At 39.4% G+C, this 25615-nt stretch overlaps 1 protein-coding gene across 6 annotated transcripts in view; it reads right to left on the reverse strand.

The window, feature by feature from the left end:
• MTUS2 (microtubule associated scaffold protein 2) overlaps positions 1–25615 on the reverse strand; it is a 594294-nt gene that overhangs the window by 446377 nt on the left and 122302 nt on the right. The window contains exon 1 of one of the 6 annotated variants that reach the window (XM_027590977.2): positions 10997–11106. The exons of the other annotated variants lie outside the window; for them this stretch is intronic. The gene's annotated coding sequence lies outside the window, so the exon portion shown is untranslated. Of the gene's footprint in view, positions 1–10996; positions 11107–25615 lie in introns of those variants that run through there. 6 annotated transcript variants of the gene reach the window in all.

Consider the following 25615-nt stretch of genomic DNA (forward strand, 5'->3'; position numbering starts at 1 on the left):
ACAACTACAATTAATATGCTAAGGGTTCTAATGGTTAAAGCTGAAGCATGCAAGAACGTATGGGCAATGTAAGCCGAGAGATGGAAATCTGAAGGAAAAAAAACCAAAAAGAAATGCTAGAGATCAAAAACACTGGAACAGAAATGAAGAACATCTTTGATGGGCTCATTAGTAGACTGGACACGGCTGAGGAAAGCATCTCTGAGCTTAACATTTAAATCAGTAAGTTAAAAAACTGCAAAGCAAAAAGTTTCAGTAATGCAAGATGAATAAATTCTAGAGATGTGGTGTAGGACATCGCAGGTATAGTAAACAATGCTGGGCTGTATGCTGGATTCCTTTGGGTTGATCTTATTTAGGATTCGCTCAGCTTCTTGAATCTGTACATTTATGTCTTTTGACAAATTCAGGAAGTTTTCAGCCATTATTCCTTTAAGTGCTTTTTCAGCCCATTCTTTTTTCACCTCTCTTTTTGGGACTCCAGTGACATGAATATTACATCTTTTGTTAAGAGTCCTACAGGTCCCTGAACCTCAGCTAATTTATCTATTTTCTTTCTATTGTTTAGATCGGATAATTCCTATTATTCTACCAAATTCACTGATTATTTTCCCTCTGTCACCTCCATTCTTCTGTTGAGCCCATCCACTGAGTTTTTTTACTGCAGTTATATTTTTCAGTTCTAAAATTGCCATCTGGTTCTTCTTTATATCTTCTGTTTCTTTGGGGTTTTTTCCTATTTTTTTCTATTTTGTTTCATTTAAGTATGTTTGTAATGGTTCTTTGAAACATTGTGTTTATTGAAATATAATTCGCATACCATAAAATTCACCCTTTTAAAGTAGAAAAATCAGTAGTTTTACTATGTTCACAAAGTTGTGCAACTGTCGCCACTACCTAATTCCAGAACATTTGTATCACTCCAAAATGAAACTTCATACCCATTAGCAACCATTCCTCTTCCCCCTTTCTCTCCTGTCTCCAGAAATCATTAATCTAATTTCTGTCTTTACAGATTTGCCTACTCTATACAGTTCATATAAATGGAATCAAACAATATGTGGCTTCTGTGACTGGTTTCTTTCACTTAGCTTAATGTTCTCAAAGTTCATCCATGTTGTAGCATTTATCAGTACTTTTTGCCTTTTTGTGGCTGAATAATATTCTATTATATGGATATATGACACTGTTTATCCATTCACACTATTTCCAATTTTGGGCTATTATGAATAATGCTGAATATCCATGTACAATTTTACGTGTGGACATTATGTTCTCAATTCTCTTGGGTACCTACCTATGAGTGGAAATCCTGGGTCATATGGTAACTGTTTCACTTTTTGAAGAACTGCCAAAATGCCTTCCAAAGTGGCTGCACCATTTTATTCCTACCAGCGATACATGAGGGTTCTAATTTCTTTACCTCCTTGCCAACAGTTCTTATTGTATTTTTTTTAGATTTTTTTTAAGATTTTATTTATTTATTTGAGAGAGAGAGAATGAGAGCTAGAGAGCATGAGGGGGAAAAGGATCAGAAGGAGAAGCAGACTCCCCGCTGAGCAGGGAGCCCGATGTGGGACTCGATCCCAGGACTCTGGGATCATGACCTGAGCTGAAGGCAGTTGCTTAACCATCTGAGCCACCCAGGCTTTTTGATTACAGTCATCTCAATGGGTATGAAGGGGTATCTCACTGCAGTTTTGATTTACCTCCCCCTAATAGTATTGAACATCTTTTCAAGTGTTGTTGCGGTATTCTTATGTTGGCCGCTTTAAAGTCTTTCCCAGAAAATTCTAACATCTCTGTCATCTTGATAGTGCCATCTATTGATTCTTTTTTCTCTCAGTTTGAGATCTTCCTAGTTCTTGATATGACAAGAGCTTTTTATTGGAACCCGGACATTCAGGGTATTATGTTATAAGAACTTCTTATTTAAACCTTCTTAAAAAAAAAAAAAAAAAAGGTGCCTGGGTGGCTCAGTTGGTTAAGCAACTGCCTTCGGCTCAGGTCATGATCCTGGAGTCCTGGGATCGAGTCCCGCATCAGGCTCCCTGCTCAGCAGGGAGTCTGCTTCTCCCTCTGATCCTCCCCCCTCTCATGTGCTCTCTCTCTCTCATTCTCTCTCTCTCAAATAAATAAATAAAATCTTTAAAAAAAATAAAAAAGTAAACCTTCTGACAGTGTTCTGGCAGAAGAAAGTGAGGGTGGGGATACTTCCTCGTTACTTTACTGACAGGATGGGTTACAAGTCAGGCTTCCCGTGTGGCCTCCAATGAACCATGGAAGGATATATGGCCTCATTACCACTGGGAGGTGGTGGAAGTCCGGACTTTCCCCTAGGTCTCCACTGACACCACCATAGTTAGGAAGCAAAGGGGGGGACTTATTATTGACAGGTGGGGTGGAAGTCCAGGCTCCTTACGGAGTCTTCTCTGACACCACCTGGGCAGAGGTGTTGGGGAACACCATTACAGCCTCCCAAGGGTGAAAGTCTAGGCTCCCCACTGGATCTTTGCTGGTGTGGGTGAGTGTGAGGACACACTTTTCTCTGTGGTGTCTGACTTGAGTACAGGGGTTATTGTCTAATGGTTTTCCATCTTGCTGATGTGCTCTTTTCCTGGCCTTTTGGCTAGAGAAAGCAGGCTTTTGTTGGGACTTTTTAATCTGTGTCCACTGACCATTCTGGGCTGCTGGCTTCTTCTGCTCCAATTCTGGGATATAGGAGTAAATCAAGAAAACCCAGGAAACTCACCACTGTCTCATTTCTCAACGTCCATAGCTGGCTTGCTGCTTTCTCTCCACCTTTGACACCCTTCTCCTGTTTATTTTTTATATAAAGCACAGTTTTTAGTTGCATTTGGAAAGAACATGGAAAAGTATGCCTGTTCCATCTTTCCAGAGGCAGAAGTCTTTTAAAATTTCCAGCCTCTCTTTTTAAACCCAAATTAAAAAAAAAAAGAATGGGGGCTAAATCTTAAACATAGGAATAGCTTTAAAGTGAACTATGCATTCCCTTATCCTTCTGCAACACAGGCCACTAAAACTAATTTAACCTTCCCGACAAAGCTCAACAATACAAACATCCATGACCATATATTTATTCCTCAAGACCCACTCTAAGTTTACTGTGCAATAAGCACTTTTCTGTCACATTAAATACGACCTGTTGACCCAATTTTGGAAGTTCCTGTGATTGCCTGTTCCTTTTTCTATTTCTCGCTCTTGTCAGTGTGACTGCCTCCAGAGAATCCCCACACCTTTTAATCTGCTACTTCTAACAGTGTGCAGGCTGAGAAACCAGACAGTCAAATATTTTAGAGATATTTTTAAACAACAGTAAACAGACAAAGGACACCAGATGCTCCCCCTCATACACAAATTTCTCAACATCTATTTGGGCTACTCTGATGTCCTTTTGGTTTATCTACAGCTACCTCATTATATCCCAGTGAATGAAGTCAGACGATAAATGATTTCAAATAACACGAGGTGCTACTGTATGTATAGATTCAGGTTACCTTCATCGAGATCAGACCATCAAGCAGTAAGCCTTGGAAAACAAAGAGACCCATGCCAACTACAGACTGCTGGGGAAAGGCTCCCTGGTGCCACCGCCCTGGGCAGGGAGCCTGAGAGCATAAACAAACTGGAAACTGAGGATTCTAAACTACTATGCTAATTAAGCAGGAGGAACAAGTCATATGTGGATACCTAATAAGCACTTGAACATTTCTGTTCTTCCTTTTTTACTGTTAAAGCATAACCAAAGCTATCAGCTCCAGCACAATGGGTCAGAGGGCCTATTAGTTTCCAGAAATGTGCTCTGCTCAGAAAACATGTCCCAGAGGCACGGTTTTTCAGGATGCCAAGGCAAATAATTGGTTAAAGGCTGATGGTAGGGCTTAGTCTCATGCCTTGTACCACATGCATATCACAAAATATCGAACACTATGTTTCTGAGTTCCATGACACACAGAATCAGTTCCTGACATCAGACTGCAGGCCCCATGCCCACCCATGCTCCTGAGAGAGAGTACCTGGTCCCAGAGAAAGAGTGTGAGGGTTCAAGTCAGAGGTCAGCATTCACCTATATAGCCTTAGCAAGTTTGCTAACATAGGAAAATACGCCAGTTTTACTGAGCTTTGGTGAACTTTAAAGAGAAAAATCACCATGCAAAAGTGACATGGATAGTCAATGAATGGCAAATACCACTACTGTTACTGATTTTTATGTATAAGGAAAAGACTCTATCAAGGGAAAGATACCAGATGCTATACCCAAGTTACCAGCATCTGCGGACCCAAATACTGAATTGATTTTTGGTCTAGTTAGAGTCAACTCAGAGTCTCCAAATCCAGAGTTCTTTGTGCAATGTGGTGCCATCTTTTGGCACACACAGAAAGGCAGATGCAAAGCTCCAGATCATGGAAATCATCACATCTGCTCTAAGATGGCCTTCTTCCCACCAGCTCATCTATCCAGTTTCCCGTGACTGCCTCCCACACTCCATCGCTCATTCCCTCTCTTGCCCTTTAATCTTCCAACTTATGGTGTCTGGTATGTTGGTGGTGTTATTTTTTTCCAGTCATGCATACTCTTCCTAGAGTTTGGGTCTTTATTTTATGTTTTCTATCCACTAGTCCCTTTCCTTTCAGGGCAATCACCCTGCCTTTCAAATCTCCAATTCTACTAGATCCCATTTTCTTTGAAAAGAGATACTCTGATGGAAAGACCTACCAAGTCCTGTTGGGATGCTCCGTACAGAGGTGAGAAACCAACACAGAGCAGGGGTGGGGTAGGGAGAAAACCAGAAGGAGCACTGGGTTGCTGCAACCAATCTGAACTCATGTGTAAAGACCAATAACCTATGCAGAGAGAGTAATTTCAAGGGAAATTACTGCCTGGGAACTGGGGATATGAGTAGGCAAAGGCTGGTAAGAACTATAGCAGAGATGATCTAGTGATTAAACCAAGAAAATTCATCAGTGTCTATTAACAAGTAAAAAGATAAAAACCATGATCACTGTAAGACATGCAGAAAAAGTATTTGAGAAATAAAACATCCATTCATGATAAATACTCTCAACAAAGTAGATTTAGAGGGAACATACCTCAATATAATAAAGGCCATATACGAAAAACCCAGAGCTAACATCATACTCAATTGTGAAAAAAATGAGAGCTTTTCCTCTAAGATTAGAAACAAGAAAAGGATATCCACTCTCATCACCTTTTATTCAATACAGTACTGGAAGTCCTAGCTACAGCAATAAGACAAGAAAAAGAAATAAAAAGCATCCAAATTGGTAAGGAAGAAGTAAAACTTAAAGATTTTATTTATTTGACAGAGAGAAAGAGAGCACAAGCAGGGGGAGTGGCAGGCAGAGGGGGAGTGGCAGGCAGAGGGAGAGGGAGAAGCTCCCCTCTGAGCAGAGAGCCCAACGTGGGGCTCAATCCCAGGACCCTGGGATCATGACCTGAACCAAAGGCAGATGCTTAACCAACTGAGCCACGAGGCACCCCCAAAATTAAGAAATCTTATGTGTAACTGCACCAAAAAGAGTAAGATACCTAGGAATAAACTTAACCAAGGAGGGAAAAGACCTGTTCTCTGAAAACTATAACACACTGATGGAAGAAATTGAAGATGAAACAAACAAACAGAAAGATACTCCATGCTCATGGTTTGGAAGAACCAATATTTTTTAAATGTCCATACTACCCAAAGCAATCTACAGATTTAATGCAATCCCTATTAAATACCAAAAACATTTTTCATAAAACTAAAACAAAAAAATCCTAAAAATTATATGGAACCACAAAAGACCCCAAATAGCCAAAGTAATCTTGAAAAAGAACAAAACTGGAGGTATCACAATCCCAGATTTCAAAGCTAGATTAATCAAAACAGTATGGTACTAGCACAAAAATAGACACATAGATCAACAGAACAGAGAGTCCAGAAATAAACCCACGTTTTTATGGTCAATTAATCTATGACAAAAGAGACAAGAATATACAATGGGAAGAAGACAGTCTTCTCAACAAATGGTGTTGGGAAAACGGGACAGCTATATGCAAAAGAATGAAACTGGACCATTTTTCTATACCATACACAAAAATAAACTCAAAACAGATTAGAGACCTAAATGTGAGACCTGAAACCAGGAAATTCCTAGAAGAAAACATAGGCAGTAATTTCTTTGACATGACTGTAGAAACATTTTTCTAGATATGTCTCCTCTGGCAAGGGAAACAAAAACAAAATTAAACTATTGGGACTGCACCAAAATAAAAAGTTGCACAGTGAAGGAAACCATCAACAAAACAATAAGGCAAGCTACTGAATGGGAGGAGATATTTGCAAAGAATAGATCCAATAAAGGGTGAGTAAACAAAATATATAAAGAATGTAACTCACACACCAAAATAATCCAATTAAAAAATGGGCAGAAGTTTTGATTTTTATTTCCCTGATGGCTAGTGATATTGAATATTTTTTCATGTACTATATGTTGGCTAATTAAACATAACAATAAAAAAATGGGCAGAGGACCCGAATAGGCATTTTTCCAAAGAAGACATACAGATGGCCGAGAGACACATGAAAAGATGGTCAACATCATTATCATCAGGGTGATGCAAATTAAAAGCACAAATGAGATATCATTTCACACCTGTCAGAATGGCTAAAATCAAACACAAAAAATAACAGTGTTAGCAAGGCTGTGGAGAAAAAGGAACGCTTGTGCTCTGTTAGTGGTAATGTAAATTGGTGCAGCCACTGTCTAAAGTAGTATGGGCGTTCCTCAAAATATTAAAAATAGAATCACCATATGATCCAGTAATTCTACGATTGGGTATTTACCCCAAGAAAATAAAAACACTAATTTGAAGAGATATATATCTCCCTATGTTTATTGTAGCATTATTTACAATAAGCAAGATGTGGAAGCAACCCAAGTGCCATTGATAGGAAGAGACAGAGAAGGTGTGATATATACACACAATGGAAATATCACTCAGCCATAAAAAAGAATGAGATCTTGCCATCTGCAACATGGACAGACCTAGAGGGTATAATGCTGAGTGCAATAAGTCATTTAGAGAAAGACAAATACCATATGGTTTCACTCATGTGTGGAATTTAAGAAACAAAGCAAACAAAGAAAAAAAGACAAAAAAAACAAAAAAACAAAACAGGCTCTAAAGTACAGAGAACTGGTGGTTACCAAAGGGAAGGTGAGTGGGGGGATGGTGAAACAGAGGGAATGAAGGGTACACTTTTCCTGATGAGCACTGGGAAATGTATAGAACTGTTGAATCATTATATCATACACCTGAAACTAATATAACACTGTTAATTATACTTGAATTAAAAAAAAAATCATCAATGTCTAAAACAACACAAGGCATCCAGGTTCCCATGACTGCCAGAGCGGAGAGGGAGCATGTCATAAAAGACTGCAGGAATCCCCTTCCAGGCAACAGACTGGGCTCTGGCAGGTACTTCTCTTCCCGGGCCAGGTCAAGTGGGTGCTGGAGTTGTGGCTGAGATATGTGTGTGTGTGTGTGTGTGTGTGTGTGTGTGTGTGTGTATGAGAGAGAGAGAGAGAGAGTCAACTACAACCTCACCACAGATGAGGGCAAAAAAGAATGATGGAGACAGTGCAATCTGAAGGGAGGTGCAGGTAAGAAATGACTGGCTTGGAAACTAAGCCTTCACTTCAGCTTTGAAAACCATCTCCTACATGAGCATCAGTTTTCCCAGACACAGACACCTAGAAAACCATCATAAATATGGGTCACTCTGAGCTCCTCAGCTACACCAGAATCTTTTTATGGCAGCATCATTAACCTATTTATAGTGAGCAATTAAAGATAGTCTAAGTGGGCCACCACATTCCTATCTGGCTGGCTCTGGCCTGTGTAGTGTAACACTAACAAGATAAAGGCTTTCCTTAAATGCCATGCTACACAAAAGCCTAGTCTAGATACTTCTAAATCTGTCTTTAGTTTGTATTTATATTTTTAAGTCAATTAAATTGTTCATGGGCTGCATTATCCATGAGGTAAGCTACAGTATGGGAAACTTCACAAAAACCGTTCAAAGCCACGTAGGGGATGGTGTGGTAGGGCACAGAGGGCACAGCATTTGGACCTGAGCAGACCAGAGTCTGAATCCTACCTCTGCAAATAAACATGACATTGGGAAAATCACCCTCTCAAACTTCCGTTTCTTCACATGTAAAACTGGGACGTATTCACTGACTTTCTAGCACTTTTATATATAAAATCCCTAATGAATTATGGCACCTGGCATTGCTCACTGAATGATAGCTGTTCTAGAGACAGTCAACAGAGCACATGACAAATGAAGTCAGGATTATGAAGGGACTTCTGGGATATATTCCACTTAAACCACCCTCAAGGTGAACTTTCAGAAACGAACTCAGCCTTATGGATGAGTCCCCACCTCTGACCATTTCTTCCTAACCTGATCACTTCCTCCCTCTCCTCATGCATCTGATACACCAAACAATCCCACATACACATCTGCTTCCATCATTCATGTTCATGGAACGGTGCCTTTCCCCATGCCCCAAATTATTACCTGCTCAAAATCAGACCTATGCTTCATGGCCCCACTCAAATGAGATCTGCAGTCTTCAAGGAGATGCCCACCATGATACCCTCACAGCCCAGAAACTCTTAGAAGTGACCACACCCTCCAGAGTGGTCACTAGTACATTAATAAATGAATGAATAATTCCTCTCTCCGAATTCAGTCCAGTTCACTGTAAGTGTTCACTTACAATATGCTACCAAAGGCTCTGAGAGCATAGAATAAAAGGTGGAGAAACTAAGGGAAGCTGACAATTTTATTTCGTTTTTAGCACAGAAAACTTGAGCAGTCTGTATCATCTGCAATGCTTTGAAATAAAGAAGTGACACGCTGGGATCTTAACTCAGACTTGTCAGCACTCATGGTGTGAAGCCAGAAAACAAGCTGATTTTCACTATCAAATTCCCTGAAATACACTTAAGCCACTGAGAATTTCTTGAGTAAAGATTCTATATTTTTCTGTGGAACTTATTGGCAAATGATATACACATTTATCCACACAATTAGTAAAAATGAATGTGCTCTGAAAACTTTTTTCCATGAAATTTTAAGATAATGGGTAAAACAAATATAACACTCTCTACCAACAGAATTTAAATGTCATTTTGTCATATATTAAAATTTTATTTATACTGGGATATCTCAGGAGTCTCCATTCTGTCCCACTGATAGATTCGTCTATCATATTGATTTTATTATAATAGCCTTTATAGTATGTTTTAATGTCTGATAAGGGAAGTCTCAACTTTCCTTTCAGTATTTTTTTTGGACTTTAATAAATGGTGCTGGCACTTTCAACTGCCTATTTGGAACAAAATAAATTTCTTACACCACATGTAAAAATAAATTACAGATAAAGTAAAGGCTAGATGCCAAAAATGAAGCAATAAACTCTTAAGAGAAAATCTAGGAGACTGTGTGTATAACCTAAAGACGCATGCAGATCTTTTTATTAAGAAAATAAAGAGAGGCGCCTGGATGGCTCAGATGGTTAAGCATCTGCCTTCGGCTCAAGTCATGATCCTGGGGTCCTGGGATCAAGCCCCACATCGGGCTCCTGGCTCAGCAGGGAGCCTGCTTCTCCCTTTCCCTCTCCCCTTCTCCCTAGTTCATTCTCTCTCTCTGTATCTCTGTCAAATGAATTAAAAAAAATCTTTAAAAAAAGAAAATAAAGAAATATAAAACAAGAGATATATTTTACTACATGAAAATTTAAAATTCCTGTTTAGCAAAAGCTATCATAAGCAAGGTCTAGAGACAAACAATGGATTTGGGTAAAAATATTTGCAGTAAACATTTTAAAATGCTAATATCAATAATATATAAAGCCCTCCTAGAAACAGATACAAAAAAGAAAAATAATCCAATAGAAAATTGCGAAAGAGATATGAATAGGCAATTTGCAGAGAAGCAAAGGTCCAAAAGACCAAATATATGGAAAACTACTCAGACTCCTTCCACCCAGACTAGCAAAAATTACAAGGAAGATTTAACACCTACTGCTAACAGAAATGTCAAGGAAAGGACACTCTCCTAAATTGCTGGTGGCAGTATAAATTGTTACAGAAATCTTTGAAGCAATCTGGCAGCATCTATTGCTAAAAATACACTTTGATAAGATTCCAACTACTATAACATTTTCCTAAAAATAAAAACAGTACAAAAGAATAGATATATAAATAATGTTTACTGTACCACAGTTCCTAATGCCAAAAGAAGGAAATAAAATGAATGATTATTAATAGGGTAATAGCTAAATAAGTAATTTGGGGTCTGTACCATGGAATATTATACAGCCATAAAAGAATGAATTAGAGTTATACTAGTTAAACTGGAGGTACTTCTATGAGGTTTTGTTAAATAAGAAAGTGAAGATACAGAAAAGTATGTCAAATATGACACCAGTTAAAAAAGGAAATAATTATTCCCAAAGCCTCGGATAATTATATGTTTTTATGTTCATGTGTGGTTATCTAGCATAGAGGAGAACACAGGAGGATACATACCAGGTAATTAACAAGGTTACCTAGGGTGATGGAGGGAAAGTTAAGTGTAAACAGAAAAAAAGGCCAAAGAACACCTGATGTGTATGTGATCACATGTATATATACACATACAAGTTGTTCTCATCATTAAAAAAAAATTTTTGAACATATATATTCTACCACCTGTATCTGTGCTGTTTTGTAGCCTATAAAATCCACACACACACACACACACACACACACACACACACACACACACACACACACTCTCTCTCTCTCTCTGCAAGGTAAAAGAAAATTGAAGCTCAGAGATGTTAAGCAGCTTCTAAGATTTACAAGTTAGTATAGCCCCACAGGGTAGTGGGGAGCAGCCTCAACCTGTACCTGGGGTCTGCACTGAGCTTATTACATAAAAGTTCCAGCGAGGGCAGTGGAGAGTGGACATCTGTTACAACATAGAGAACTGTATGTGAGCCCAGGAAAAGTTGGTTCCTTTCCTTCCCCCAACACCTGTGAAACGAACAACAGCTGACATTATCATAATGAAAGCTATGTGTTACATGTCCACCACAATGCTCTAAAATATGCTGCCAACAAAGTTATAAAGCCTCTTCTGACATTTAAACAGATTGGAAGCAGCGATTTTATGAGATTTATAGAAATAAGCAATATTGAAATGAGGAAAAAAGTCTTAGAAGCCAACAAGACGAATTTCCTAATAGTGAATCCCACCCACAGAATCTCTGGCAGGTAGGTGCCCGCCATCTGCTTGAACACTTCTAATTGAAAGGAATGTCACTATCTAACAAGACAGCCCCTTCTATTTTTGAACAGCCCTAAAGAGTTATAAAGTTCCCTCCTACAGAGAAACAAAAATTGCCTCCTTATAACTTCTACCTCTTGACCTGAGCCTTATCTTCCTAAAATAGAGAGATTATTTAAAATGATTTAAGTTATTTAGTATCATTTGAAAACACTCCTATCCACCATGAGGTAACATTATTGGCGTAGAGGTTATGTGTAAGTCACACAAATCAGTAAATAGTCTTTCAGTGAAGCACCTGGGCACCAAGTTCCCGCTCTGAAGGAGGTCAGAGTACAGTAAAATTAGTTTGCTAATGAAAAGGAGTTAACATCATGCTCAATAATTTTGACAGCATTTTGACTGCATTAGCCTTTTCACAGGCTAACTGTGAAAATGAACTGTTATCTTTGAACAAGAAAAAGATGGCCTGTAAATTCGGTTTGAATTTCTTTCTTTTTTTAAGATTTTATCTGTTTGAGAGAGAGAGAACATAAGCAGGGGCAGAAGGAGAGGGAGAAACCAACTCACTGCTGAGCAGGGAGCCCGACGCAGGACTCAATCCTAGGACCCTGGGATCATGACCTGAGCCGAAGTCAGATGCATAAACGACTGAGGCACCCAGGTGCCCCTTGGTTTGAATTTCTACAGAAAATTTCCCTCAAGTAAAAATAATATACTTAAAACAGTTATAGTTTCAACTGACTCAATGAAATGTACAACTGCCAAGAATAATAAATTACTTCTTTCTCCCACTATCCTCAACAAATTAACATTAGGAAGGTGTCTTTAAATCCTGTGTAAAAATTTAACCACGTAACCAATTCCTTCCCATCTTTTTGAAAAAGATTTAAAAAGTCCCCTATCCAATCCTTTCTCAAAGAAAGAGTGGCATACAATTCTGTATTATTTTCCCTTCTGATGAAAGATATGAAAAGTTATATGCAACTAATGAATCGTTGAACACTACATCAAAACTAATGATGTGCTATATGTTGGCTAACTGAGCATAATAAAAAGTACATAAATGGTAGAAAAAATAAATAAAAAATTAAGAAAAAAAGACATGAAAAATGGACTTCTCATGTGTTCCCTAAATATCACATTTCCAATGTCCATTAATGAGTACCCCCAGGACCAGATAGGTGCTGATATGAGTACTATGGCACTGGATTCCTTACACACTAAGCATGTACTTCAAAAAATGCTTTTAACTCGAGGACTGCTTTGGGCTACAAGAACTCACTTGTCACTTGGATCCATTAATAGTTACAAACTTTTCTTTTTTTTTCTTTTTGCAAAACCCAAAAGATCTCATGTAACTTTGGTGGATACTTAGGAGATTCCTTTTTTAAATGACTAAATCACTCACAAACATGTTGGATGTGCACTTTTTTGGTGCCTCATCAAAATAAAATTATAAAATTACATCTACAAATTTTTTTTCTCAGCAGTACCTTTCTCTAAAATCAACACTGGCTACCATGCGTTCCAAAGCGATGGTCCAGGCCCCATCTTTAATTCCTTTCCAGATTGTGTAACCATCACTTGGCATCCAGGAGCAGAGCGCCAGGCCTTCAAAGTGCCCCCTGTGTTCAAGAAGGAGACACTCCTTTCAGCCCCATGGCTTAATACCCAAAACATTAAATTCGGGTGAAATTTTAATTAACAAATTCAAGCCTCACATTAGGATGCTCATATAAAGTAATGTTAAGCCATATGTAAGCAAGCCATGGTAATGAGAGTGAACTCAATCACAATAAAGAAACATATTTAGTTAAGTATTTTAATTATTATTCAGAGATGTATATGCGTGGCAATTAAAATTCCCCATAAATGGAAAAAACAGCCCCAGCATATTTCTTCACTTATCATCCTATAGCCTCCAATTATTTCCCCAAATACCTGCTCACAACCTAACTCACATACATTTTGCTCCCTCTTGAAAGGAGTCTGCTCCTTTGGCTGTACTAACATCCCAGGCAAAAAGGACCAAGTGAGCACACTGGCACAAGGGTAATAGATGTGCATGCTTGATATAAGCCTCAATCCAGGAGCCTACTAGAAATGCAGACTCTTAGGCTCCACCCCAGACTTGATGAATCGAAATCTGCATTTTAAAAAGATCGCCAAGTGGTTCCAAGCATGTTAAAGTTTAAACAGCACCTGCTGTGGACCAGTAGGTCTCAGAGGGTGGTCCCAGGACCTGCAGCAGCAGCATCACCTAGGAATTGCTAGAAATGCAAATTCTTGAGCCCCACCCTACTGAATTAAAATCTCTGGGGGTGGGGCCCAGCAGTGGGTGTTTTGACAAAATCTCCAGGTGACTCTGGTGTCCTGGAAGGTTTTTAAGAACCATTGCTTTAGACAAGGGACAAATTTTTTCTGTGACCCACCAGATAGTAAAGTTAGTACTGAATGATGTGGTTGCTGCACGAAAGCAGGCTTAGACAATATGTAAACAAATGACCTTGGCTGTGTTCCAATAAACTTGACTTACGGACACTGGAACTTGAATTGTATATAATTTTCACTTGTCATGAAATACTGCTTTTGATTTTTTTTCAATTATTTCAAAATGTAAAACCATTCTTAGTTAACAGGCCACACAGAGACCAGACTGGCCTGTGGGCCCTAGTTCACTGTGTACCCTTGCTGTAGGCCGTGGGATGATTGTCCCTAGTTCCCACTGACCAGAGTCCTTAGGTCATCCCACAGAGTCAATGCAAATGAGAATGGTAAAGCAACCTTGCCTCTCAGCAAAACATTAATATTTAAAACACATTCTGTAATTTTGTGGAAACCTTGCTGAGAACGCTCTCCCAATCCCCCATACGAATAATGCTCAGGAAATAAAGTGGGAGTCTGTTGAGAAAGTGTAATAATACTTGTGAGCTTTTCAAAACTTAATTATAAATGTTCACAGGGCTAAAAAAGCAAATGAAAGAATCCAACAGATTCAGATGATCTGAGTCTAGCCCTTCTTTCTAATCTTAATTCTATGTCCTATGCTCAACTGAAGGCAAACCTCTGTACCCAAACCACAGTCTGAGTAGGCCACACGGATGTCTCCAGCCCCTGTCTCCATTAGAAATGCACTGCTCCCCTAGCCCCATGTCCAAATCCAAATCCTCCTCGTTCCTTAATGTCTGGCATCAATACAGCTCCTCCACAAAGCTCTCCCAATCCCCCAGCTAAAAATAACCCCTCAATAGTCTTGCATCTCTGTGATTCTGATTACCATGTCCTGTGCTTCATTTGTATGCTTTATTTATTCACTAAATTATAAGCTCCTTGAGGGCAGGGATATCTAATTCATCTTATATTTCATTAAGGACATTAGTCTCCAGCAGAGGCACACAGTAGCTGCTTACATGTTTTCTGACATGATTGGGATTTAGTGGAAGTGTTGAAAATTATTACAGAAACAATAGCACCAGCTACTTATTGCACCCCTGCCTGACACTTCATCTCCAAATTGTAACAAAACTTCCTTTAAGGTGGGAAATTGTGTGCATACCCAATAAAACTGACACTGGCAGACGGAGAGCTTAGGGAGGCTGCCCAGTTCAGAAGTTCTCAGGTTCTGCCCCCCATACAGCAACACCAGCATCAGCTGGAAACTTGCCGGGACTATGAATTCACAAGGCCCACACCCCACTCACGTGTTTCTTTTTACTGAGAAAAGGATACTGAACTTGGTAAGATCTTGCCACAGTTTTTAAGTGAAAATACAGATGGATGATTCTTTGATGTAGTTTCTTTTACAGACTATCTTGTTCCACAAATCCTTCTAAAACTTTCAGTTCACCCAATGCTTACGTACCACCCCAACTCAACCCAACTGTCCAGGCACAGACAGTGAACATGAGAAATCCAGCTACCTCCATCAGGTAAGCGGTCTGAATGAGCATGGGCGTTAGGGAAGCATTTCATTATCTCGGAATGCAGTGATGGAATGAAAGGTCTGTAATGTGCAGAAAGCAAAAAGTAAAGACAAAAAGATCACAGAATTATTGATTCAAGCTGGTGCTAGCTGAGAAGCCATTATCTGGGAAGGCAGAAGTATTTCCTAGGTCCTGCTTGAAAAAAAAAGTTTAATTAGGCTAAGGGTAAAATGACAGGCTTGAATATCAACAAGATTTTCACCACAGAGCTATTTAACTGGGGTGAGGCAGTTCTGCCACACAGGGGTGAGAGGGTAGGGGGGTGGGGGAGGGGATGCTTACTGTGTATTTATTAGGCTTGCTTTGTTTCCTACTTGTCACAATGAGACTAAATTAACTTATGCCCAACAGAAGATGCTAGTAAGAAAAATAGGAATTTCCTTCTAAGAGAGATTTTACCATGTGTTTTGATTCTTTCCCTTCACCATGCATTTTCCTTCACAGTTGTGTGCATGTGTATTTTAAGTTAACTTTAAGGATTATCTAAACCATTTAAGTCAATATTTACCAAAGATATGAAAGAAACATGTCCACATTCATGGACTTTGAGAGATCTCAATTTGAGACCTACTTTGCAAAGTCCAAAAGCAAATCCCACCATTACACAATACAAGGGCATCAAAGTGGATATTCAGGCACAAAGAGGAACAGTCATGCAAGCCACATGGTGAATGCAGCCCCTCTGAGGAGAAATTCAGTAAGAGGTGTTAATATTAAGTGGTGAGAGCCTGAAATCTTCTAAAAGTGGAAAACGGAGCAGCCTGCTCTACAAAATCATGTGTTCCCCTTAGTGCAACTGATTCAGATGGGCACAGAATTCCTTTTCCATGGCCATCTGTAATAACAAATAACCTAACCCATGGGCAGACAGCAATAGGAAAAATACATATGGCAAAACACACAGGCTGGCCCCAGGATAGAACCTAAGGGAAAGATCATCTGTATGAATAAAATGTCCGGTCTTCACTACAGTTGTATATTTGTAATGCATTTATAATAATAATTAAAATAAATACGGTCCTCAAAGCAACAATTTTAAATACAGTTAAATCACCAATTTTTATAAACAGGAATAATACGGACAGATGGATCACCATTATAATTACAGAGATTCTGTTTGCTTTCATTTAATAGAAAACCCTGAGGAATAGCTCTGGGAGAACTCTGACAAATCTGAGACACACGGTAGCCAAGAAAGGGAAATCACTCTTGCTTGGAGATGCTTCCTACTCTTTGTGAACCTGGGTTTCCTCATTTGTAAAATGTAATTAATTTTAATACCTACCTCACAGGTATGTTGTAAGCATCAGAGGGGATACGAGATGAGAAAGGTGCTCTGAAAATGCTAAAGCTCTCTACGAATGAGAGCAATTTCCACATGGGAATAGTTCACGTCAAATGAATGAAGGGCAACAATTAAAAACAGTTGACTAATTTCTGTAAATGCTATTCCATTTAAACTAAGTGATAATATGTGAATTTCTAATTGAGAAAATAGCTAATTATTCTTAAAAGCAACCTCCAGAACATTGAAACATTTTCTAGTTATATAAATAATCTGCCCAAAGGCAAACCACAGACACGTGATACATCACAGATGCTACTGGCCATGTTTAAGGTGTGCTTAAAATGCTGATCAAGCGATCTCCCTCAAGACCCAGGCCATGACATCCTTATGATCTACTGGAGAATTACATTTGTGAATTCCACAGCTTACAACACTCCTATTCCTCTGTACCCCTGAATGCCACTCCTTAGCATGTGCTTGTGTGCACATACCTGTGCACACACGCACACAAGCACACACATAAATGCCAGGGAAAGTAAAGCACCGCTGACAAGTCTAGCTACTAAGTTAATTTAAAGCCTCCTCCACCTGCCAGTTACTTTTAACTGAGTCTTCCAATCGATAAAATATCAATAATAGAACTTTTTCTGTGTATCAGATACTTTAGCTTAACATGGCAATATTAAACTATAAAAACATGAATCTCAAAGGATGATCTGCTACATAAGATCCCTTTCACTTTCTGTAGCTGTGCACTAAATAAATGCACTACTGAATGAATCACCATCCATGAGGTACAGCTGGCTTTTACTCTAAGACCAGCACATACTTTTTTTTTTTTAAGACAGAGATATCATAAGTGAATGCAGTTTATAGTCAATACTGCTGGCCTGGATTTCAGTGACAAGCGGTAGGATTTAGCCAGCTCAGACCACTCAAAGGACTATGTAATCATGAGTTTCAATTTTTTTTTTAATGAAGTATAATTGACATACAATATTAGTTGCAGGTGTCCAACACGGTGATTCGACACTTACACACATTACGAAATGAGCACCATACATCTAGTTACCATCTAACGCCAAAGTTAATATACTGTCTATATTCTCCATGTTGTGCATTACATCCCCATGACTTTTTTTTTTTTTTTAGATTTTATTTATTTGACAGAGAGAGTGAGAGAGCACAAGCAGGGGGAGCAGTAGAAAGAGGGGAGAGGCAGGCTCCCCTCTGAGCAGAGAGCCCAACGTGGGGCTCAATCCCAGGACCCTGGGATCATGACCTGAGCCAAAGGCAGACGCTTAACCATCTGAGCCACCCAGGCACCCCTCCCTGATGATTATTAATGTTGAACACATTTTCATGTGTCTGTTGACCATCTCTATGTCTTCTTTGGGAAAATGGCTATTCAGATCTTGTGCCCATTTTTTAACTAGATTATTTGTTGTTTTGCTATTGATTTGTATGAGCCCTTTATATATTTTGAATATTAGCCCCTTATCAGATACATGATTTGCAAATATTTTCTCCCAGTCAGTAGGCTGCCTTTTCATTTTATTGATGGTTTCCTCTGCTGTGAAAAAGCTCTTTAATTTGATGTAGTGCCATTTGTTTATTTGTGCTTTTGTTGCCTTTGCCTGGGAGACTGGTCCAAAAAAATACAGCTAAAACCAATGTCAAGAAGCTTACTACCTATGATTTCTTCTAAGTTTTATGGCTTCAGTTCTTACATTCAAGTCTTTAATGCACTTGAGATAAGTTTCAATTTTCAAAGAAAGAGAAACTAATCATGATTTTTCATTTATACACACAGATACTTAATAAATTTTGTTGCATAAACAATGTTACATTGACACAAGAAAGAGTAATAGAACACAATAACTCAGAAGTAAACCTCATTATATATAAAAATGTAATACGTGATAAAGAATCCATCACCAGGAAGGTAAACATTGTTTAATAAATGGTTTAGGGAGTACTAGTAGCAATTTGTGTTATATATATATATATATATATATATATATATATATATATATATATATAAAACTCAGGCACCCCATTCCAGATATATAAAAATTAATCTGACACCATTTCATATTTAAAACCATAAAAATAAAACTATAAGGAAACAAAAATAAAGCACAACTAAAAATATCTCAACCTCTAGAGGTGACACTTTCTTTGCTTAGAAACTGCAGAGAAAAAGCAGCACAGACTTGCCTATATAAAAATTTACCACCACTGCGTTTTTTAAAAAAGCAAAAAAAGACTAGGAAAAGTACCTTTATTAAATAGAACAGTCTTATTTTTGTTAGGTAAATTAATTTAAAAAAAAAAGCATTAACCCTCAAGAGGTAAGCAAAGTAATGGAGAAAAAGCACTTTGATGTGTCCTATAGAAAAAAGCTCCTTAGTTGGGCATTCCCCACCCTTCAAACTCAAGCTCCACCTTCCCTTCCTCCAGCCTCCAACCCCTGCATTCTGTGCTCCTGACACACTGAACTACCTATGGTCTCCAGGTCAGTCAAAGGTCTCTCAAAGCCCTTTGTGCCTTCACTGTAGGAAGTGGCCACCTTCCCATTCTTGCATCTAAACATCATCTTTCAAAACAGCTCATCATGGGGCACCTGGGTGGCTCAGTCGGTTGAATGTCTGACTCTTGATTTCAGCTCAGGTCATGATCTCAGGAATGTGAGATTGTAGCCTCGAGTTGAGCTCCATGCTCAGTGGGGAGCCTACTTAAGAGTCTCTCTCTCCCTCTCTAAAAAAATAAAACAAAACAGCTCATCTCACCTCTACCAGAGCACTTGTCAATACCCACCCCTAACACTATATGCTAACCCACCCTGTCCAACACCATTCAGAAGAACTTTCTGCAATGGTGGAAATGTTCCTATTTGTGCTGTCTAATATGACAGCCACTAACCCCACATGGCTATGAAGCACTTGAAATGTAGCTAGTGCAAGGGCGAAACTGAACTTTTAATTTAATTTGAATTTGAATTGCTATATGTGGATAGCGGTTCCCACACTGGACAGCATGTACATCTAGACTGAGGTCTTCGGGAGTTCACTGACGTATGGTCAGAAGGCCAGGAGTAGCCTAACAGTATGCTATGATGCCTGTGTCATTCACCTCACTTTGTCTCATCACATAGGCATCTCACATCATCACAAGAAGGGTGAGTGATAAGATATTGTGAGAGACCACATTTACATAATTTTTATTACAGTATATTATAATTGTTCTATTTTATTATTGTTAATCCCTTACTGTGCCTAATTTATGAATTAAACTTTATCATAGGTATGTACATATAAGAGAAACATAGCATACATGGGGTTCAGTACTATCTGTGGGTTCAGGCATCTACTGAGGATCTGGAATATATACCCCATGGGGGGTGGATGCTGTATATGACACATTTCTGTTGGCTATATTCCTAAGAATGGAATTGCTGGACCATAGGGTATTCAAATATTCAGCTTCTAACAGTTTTACATATTGGTGTACAAATTTACACTCCCGAGGGGGGCGGAGCAAGATGGCGGAGGAGTAGGAGACCTACATTTTGTCTGGTCTCAGGAATTCAGCTGAATAGGGATCAAACCATTCTGAACACCTACGAACTCAACAGGAGATCAAAGAGGAGAGTACCAACAACTATCTGAACAGAGGAGCGACCACTTACTGGAAGGTAGGACGTGCAGAGAAGTGAATCCGAGGCGATATTCAGGAGGATAGACGGCGGGGGAGGGGCCTCCGCCGGCCGCTTCTGGCAAGTGATAGAGCCGCGGAGCACAAAATCGGACCCTTTAGAAGTTGGCTCCGCTGAGGGACGTCGCTCCAGTGGCTAAGCAGGGGGTGGAACCCTCGCAGTACAGTGTGGTCTCAGGACCCCTGGGGTCACAAAAAGACCGGGGGAGCCTGAGTGCGCCAGAGCTCCCAGGTATCGGAGTGGGGAAGCCGGCTCCAGAGACGGAGCTGAGGCGCGGGCTCTCAGCTCGGGGTTGCCATAAACTGTGATCCGCGGCCCAGTCGGGCCACTGCTCCTCCAGCAGGGACCCAACAAGCGGCAGAGCCGGGGAGACTCCCCTTCCTTCCCGGGGAGGAGCGGCGCGGGAACGCATCGCAGGGATCTGCTGGGTTTGGAGACTCCACACGGGGTCGGGTGCCACAGATAGCAACGCTCGGTCACAGGCCGGGTGAGCACGGAGTGCAGCCGGAGACCGGGGACACGGGAGTGACTGCTTTTCTCTGTGGGCGCACTGAGGAGCGGGGCCCCGAATTCTCAGCTCCTCCGGGTGGAGATTGGGAGGCCACCATTTTTGCCCTGGTCCTCCAAGGCTGTACGGAGAGCTTGCAGGGAACAAAAGCTCCTGAGGTCAAACCCGAGCAGCTTGCTTAGCCCGGACCGACAAGGGCGGGGCATTTCAGCCTCCGGCAAAGCCATTTGGAAACCACAGCAACAGGCCCCTCCCCCAGAAGATCAGCCCGAACAGCCAGCAAGCCAAGACCAAGTTTACGGATCAAGGAGAACGGGAGAACTCCAGCGCTAGGGGAATACTGCACATAGAATTCATGGCTTTTTTTTACCATGATTCATAAGTTCATCAAAGTTAATTTTTGTTAACTGATTTTTTTTTCTTTTTCCCTTTCTCAACCAACATCGTATCAATCTCTTTTTAAAAAAAAAAACAAAAACATTTTTTATTTTTCATTTTTAGAGTCATATTTTATCCCTTCATAGCAGTTACCCTTATTTTTGGAATATATATATAAGTTGTTCTCTCTTTAAAATTTTGAGATACAGTTTCTTCTAACAGATCAAAATATACCCTAAATCACTAGTGTATGGCTCTGTTCTAGTCTCCTGCCTGATCACATTCTCTCCCTTTTTTCTTTTTTTTTTAAATCTTCTTTCTTTTTTCAAACAACTTCTTATCTTATCAAGTCCTTTTATAAAATCTTTTATAATTTTCATCTTTACAGTCATCTTCTATCCCTTCATTGTATCAACCCTTATTTTGTACATATATGTCTTTCTTCCTTTAAAATTTTAGGAGGCACTTTTTTCTAACAGACCAAAGTACGCCCAAAATCTAGTGTGTGGCACTGATCTATGCACTAGCCTGATCATATTTGATCACATTCTGCTTTTTTGTATTGTTCTGTTTTTCTTTTTATCTTTTTTCTTTTTTTTTTTCTCTTTTTTCCTTCTTTCCCTTTCTTTTCCCCTGGTTTCAGGTCTTTTCTGATTTGTATACAGTATATTTGCTGGGGACGTTGTAAACCTGTTAGCATTTTGTTCTCTCATTCATCTGTTCTCCTCTGGACAAAATGACAAGACGAAAAAAATCACCTCAGCAAAAAGAACAAGAGGTAGTACCGTCAGCCAGGGACCTACTCAATACGGACATTAGTACGATGTCGGACCTAGAGTTCAGAATCATGACTTTAAAGATACTAGCTGGGCTTGAAAAAAGCGTGGAAGTTATTAGAGAAACCCTTTCTGGAGAAATAAAAGAACTAAAATCTAATCAAGTCGAAATCAAAAAGGCTATTGATGAGGTGCAATCAAAAATGGGGGCACTAACTGCTAGGATAAATGAGGCAGAAGAGAGAATCAGTGATATAGAAGACCAAATGATGGAAAATAAAGAGGCTGAGAAAAAGAGGGAGAAACAACTACAGGATCACGAGGGCAGAATTCGAGAGATAAGTGATACCATAAGACGAAACAACATTAGAATAATTGGGATCCCAGAAGAAGAAGAAAGAGAGAGAGGGGCAGAAGGTATATTGCAACAAATAATAGCAGAGAATTTCCCTAATGTGAGGAAGGAAACAGGCATCAAAATCCAGGAGGCACAGAGGACCCCTCTCAAAATCAATAATAATAGGTCAACACCCCGACATCTAATAGTAAAACTTATGAGTCTCAGAGATAAAGAGAGAATCCTGAAAGCAGCTCGGGAGAAGAGATACGTAACCTGTAATGGTAGAAACATTAGATTGGCAAGAGACTTATCCACAGAGACCTGGCAGGCCAGAAGACTGGCATGATATATTCAGAGCACTAAACGAGAAAAATATGCAGCCAAGAATACTATATCCAGCTAGGCTGTCATTGAAAATAGAAGGAGAGATAAAAAGCTTCCAGGACAAACAAAAACTAAAGGAATTTGCAAACACGAAACCAGCCCTCCAAGAAATATTGAAAGGGGTCCTCTAAGCAAAGACAGAGCCTAAAAGCAGCATAGATCAAAAAGGAACACAGACAATATAACAGTAACAGTCACCCTACAAGCAATACAATGGCCCTAAATTCATATCTTTCAATACTTACCCTGAATGTAAATGGGCTAAATGCCCCAATCAAAACACACAGGCTATCAGACTGGATTTAAAAATGAGACCCATCGATATGCTGTCTGCAAGAGACTCATTTTAGACCCAAAGACACCCCCAGATTGAAAGTGAGGGGGTGGAAAACCATTTACCATGCTAATGGACACCAAAAGAAAGCTGAGGTGGCAATCCTTATATCAGACAAATTAGACTTTAAAACAAAGACTGTGATAAGAGATGAAGAAGGACACTATATCCTACTTAAAGGGTCTATCCAACAAGAAGATCTAACAATTGTAAATATCTATGCCCCTAACATGGGAGCAGCCAATCATATAAGGCAATTAATAACAAAAGCAAAGAAACACATTGACAACAATACAATAATAGTGGGGGACTTTAACACCCCCCTGACTGAAATGGACAGATCATCTAAGCAAAAGATCAACAAGGAAATAAAGACTTTCAATGACACACTGGACCAAATGGACTTCACAGACATATTCAGAACATTCCATCCCAAAGGAAGAGAATACACATTCTTCTCTAGTGCCCATGGAACATTCTCCAGAACTGATCACATCCTAGGTCATAAATCAGGTCTCAACCAGTACCAAAAGATTGGGATCATTCCCTGCATATTTTCAGAGCACAATGCTTTGAAACTAGAACTCAATCACAAGAGGAAAGTCGGAAAGAACTCAAATACATGGAGGCTAAAGAGCATCCTACTAAAGAATGAATTGGTCAACCAGGAAATTAAAGAAGAATTAAAAAATTTCATGGAAACCAATGGAAATGAAAACACAACTGTTCAAAATCTTTGGGATACAGCAAAGGCAGTCCTGAGAGGAAAGTATATAGCAATACAAGCCTTTCTCAAGAAACAAGAAAGGTCTCAAATACACAACCTAACCCTACACCTAAAGGAGCTGGAGAAAGAACAGCAAATAAAGCCTAAACCCAGCAGGAGAAGAGAAATAATAAAGATCAGAGCAGAAATCAATGAAATAGAAACCAAAAGAACAGTAGAACAGATCAACGAAACCAGGAGCTGGTTCTTTGAAAGAATTAACAAGATTGATAAACCCCTGGCCAGGCTTATCAAAAAGAAAAGAGAAATGACCCAAATCCACAAAATCATGAATGAAAGAGGAGAGATCACAACCAACACCAAAGAAATACAAACAATTATAAGAACATATTAGGAGCAACTCTATGCCAGCAAATTAGATAACCTGGAAGAAATGGGTGCATTCCTAGAGATGTATCAACTACCAAAATTGAACCAGGAAGAAACAGAAAACCTGAACAGACCTATAACCACTAAGGAAATTGAAGCAGTCATCAAAAAATCTCCCAACAAACAAAAGCCCAGGGCCAGATGGCTTCCCAGGGGAATTCTATCAGACATTTAAAGAAGAATTAATACCCATTCTTCTGAAACTGTTCCAAAAAATAGAAATGGAAGGAAAACTTCCAAACTCATTTTACAAGGCCACCATTACCTTGATCCTGAAACCAGACAAAGACCCCATCAAAAAGAAGAATTACAGACCAATATCCTTGATGAACATGGATGCAAGAATTCTCACCAAAATACTAGCCAATAGGATCCAACAGTACATTAAAAGGATTATTCACCATGACCAAGTGGGATTTATCCCTGGGCTGCAAGGTTGGTTCAACATCCGCAAATCAATCAACGTGATACAATACATTAACAAAAGAAAGAACAAGAATCATATGATCCTCTCAATAGATGCAGAAAAAGCATCTGACAAAGTACAGTATCCTTTCTTGATCAAAACTCTTCAGAGTATAGGGATAGAGGGTACATACCTCAATATCATAAAAGCCATCTATGAAAAACCTACAGCAAATATCATTCTCAATGGGGAAAAGCTGAGAGCTTTCCCCCTAAGGTCAGGAACGCGGCAGGGATGTCCACTATCACCACTGCTATTCAACATAGTATTAGAAGTCCTAGCCACAGCAATCAGACAACAAAAAGAAATCAAAGGCATACAAATCGGCAAGGAGGAAGTCAAACTCTCACTCTTTGCAGATGATATGATACTGTATGTGGAAAACCCAGAAGACTCCACCCCAAAACTGCTAGAACTCATACAGGAATTCAGTAAAGTAGCAGGCTATAAAATCAATGCACAGAAATCAGTGGCATTCCTATACACCAACGAGACAGAAGAGAAACAAATCAAGGAGTCGATCCCATTTACAATTGCACCCAAAACCGTAAGATACCTAGGAATAAATTTAACCAAAGAGGCAAAGGATCTGTACTCAGGAAACTATAAAATACTCATGAAAGAAATTGAAGAAGACACAAAGAAATGGAAAAACGTTCCATGCTCATGGATTGGAAGAACCAACATTGTGAAGATGTCAATGCTACCTAGAGCAGTCTACACATTCAATGCAATCCCCATCAAAATACCATCCCCCTTTTGTCAAAGAAATGGAACAAATAATCCTAAAATTTGTATGGAACCAGAAGAGACCCCGAATAACCAGAGGAATATTGAAAAAGAAAAGCAAAGCTGGTGGCATCACAATTCCGGACTTCCAGCTCTATTACAAAGCTGTCATCATCA

Source organism: Zalophus californianus, chromosome 3, assembly GCF_009762305.2.
Source record: "Zalophus californianus isolate mZalCal1 chromosome 3, mZalCal1.pri.v2, whole genome shotgun sequence".
NCBI lineage: Eukaryota > Metazoa > Chordata > Mammalia > Carnivora > Otariidae > Zalophus > Zalophus californianus.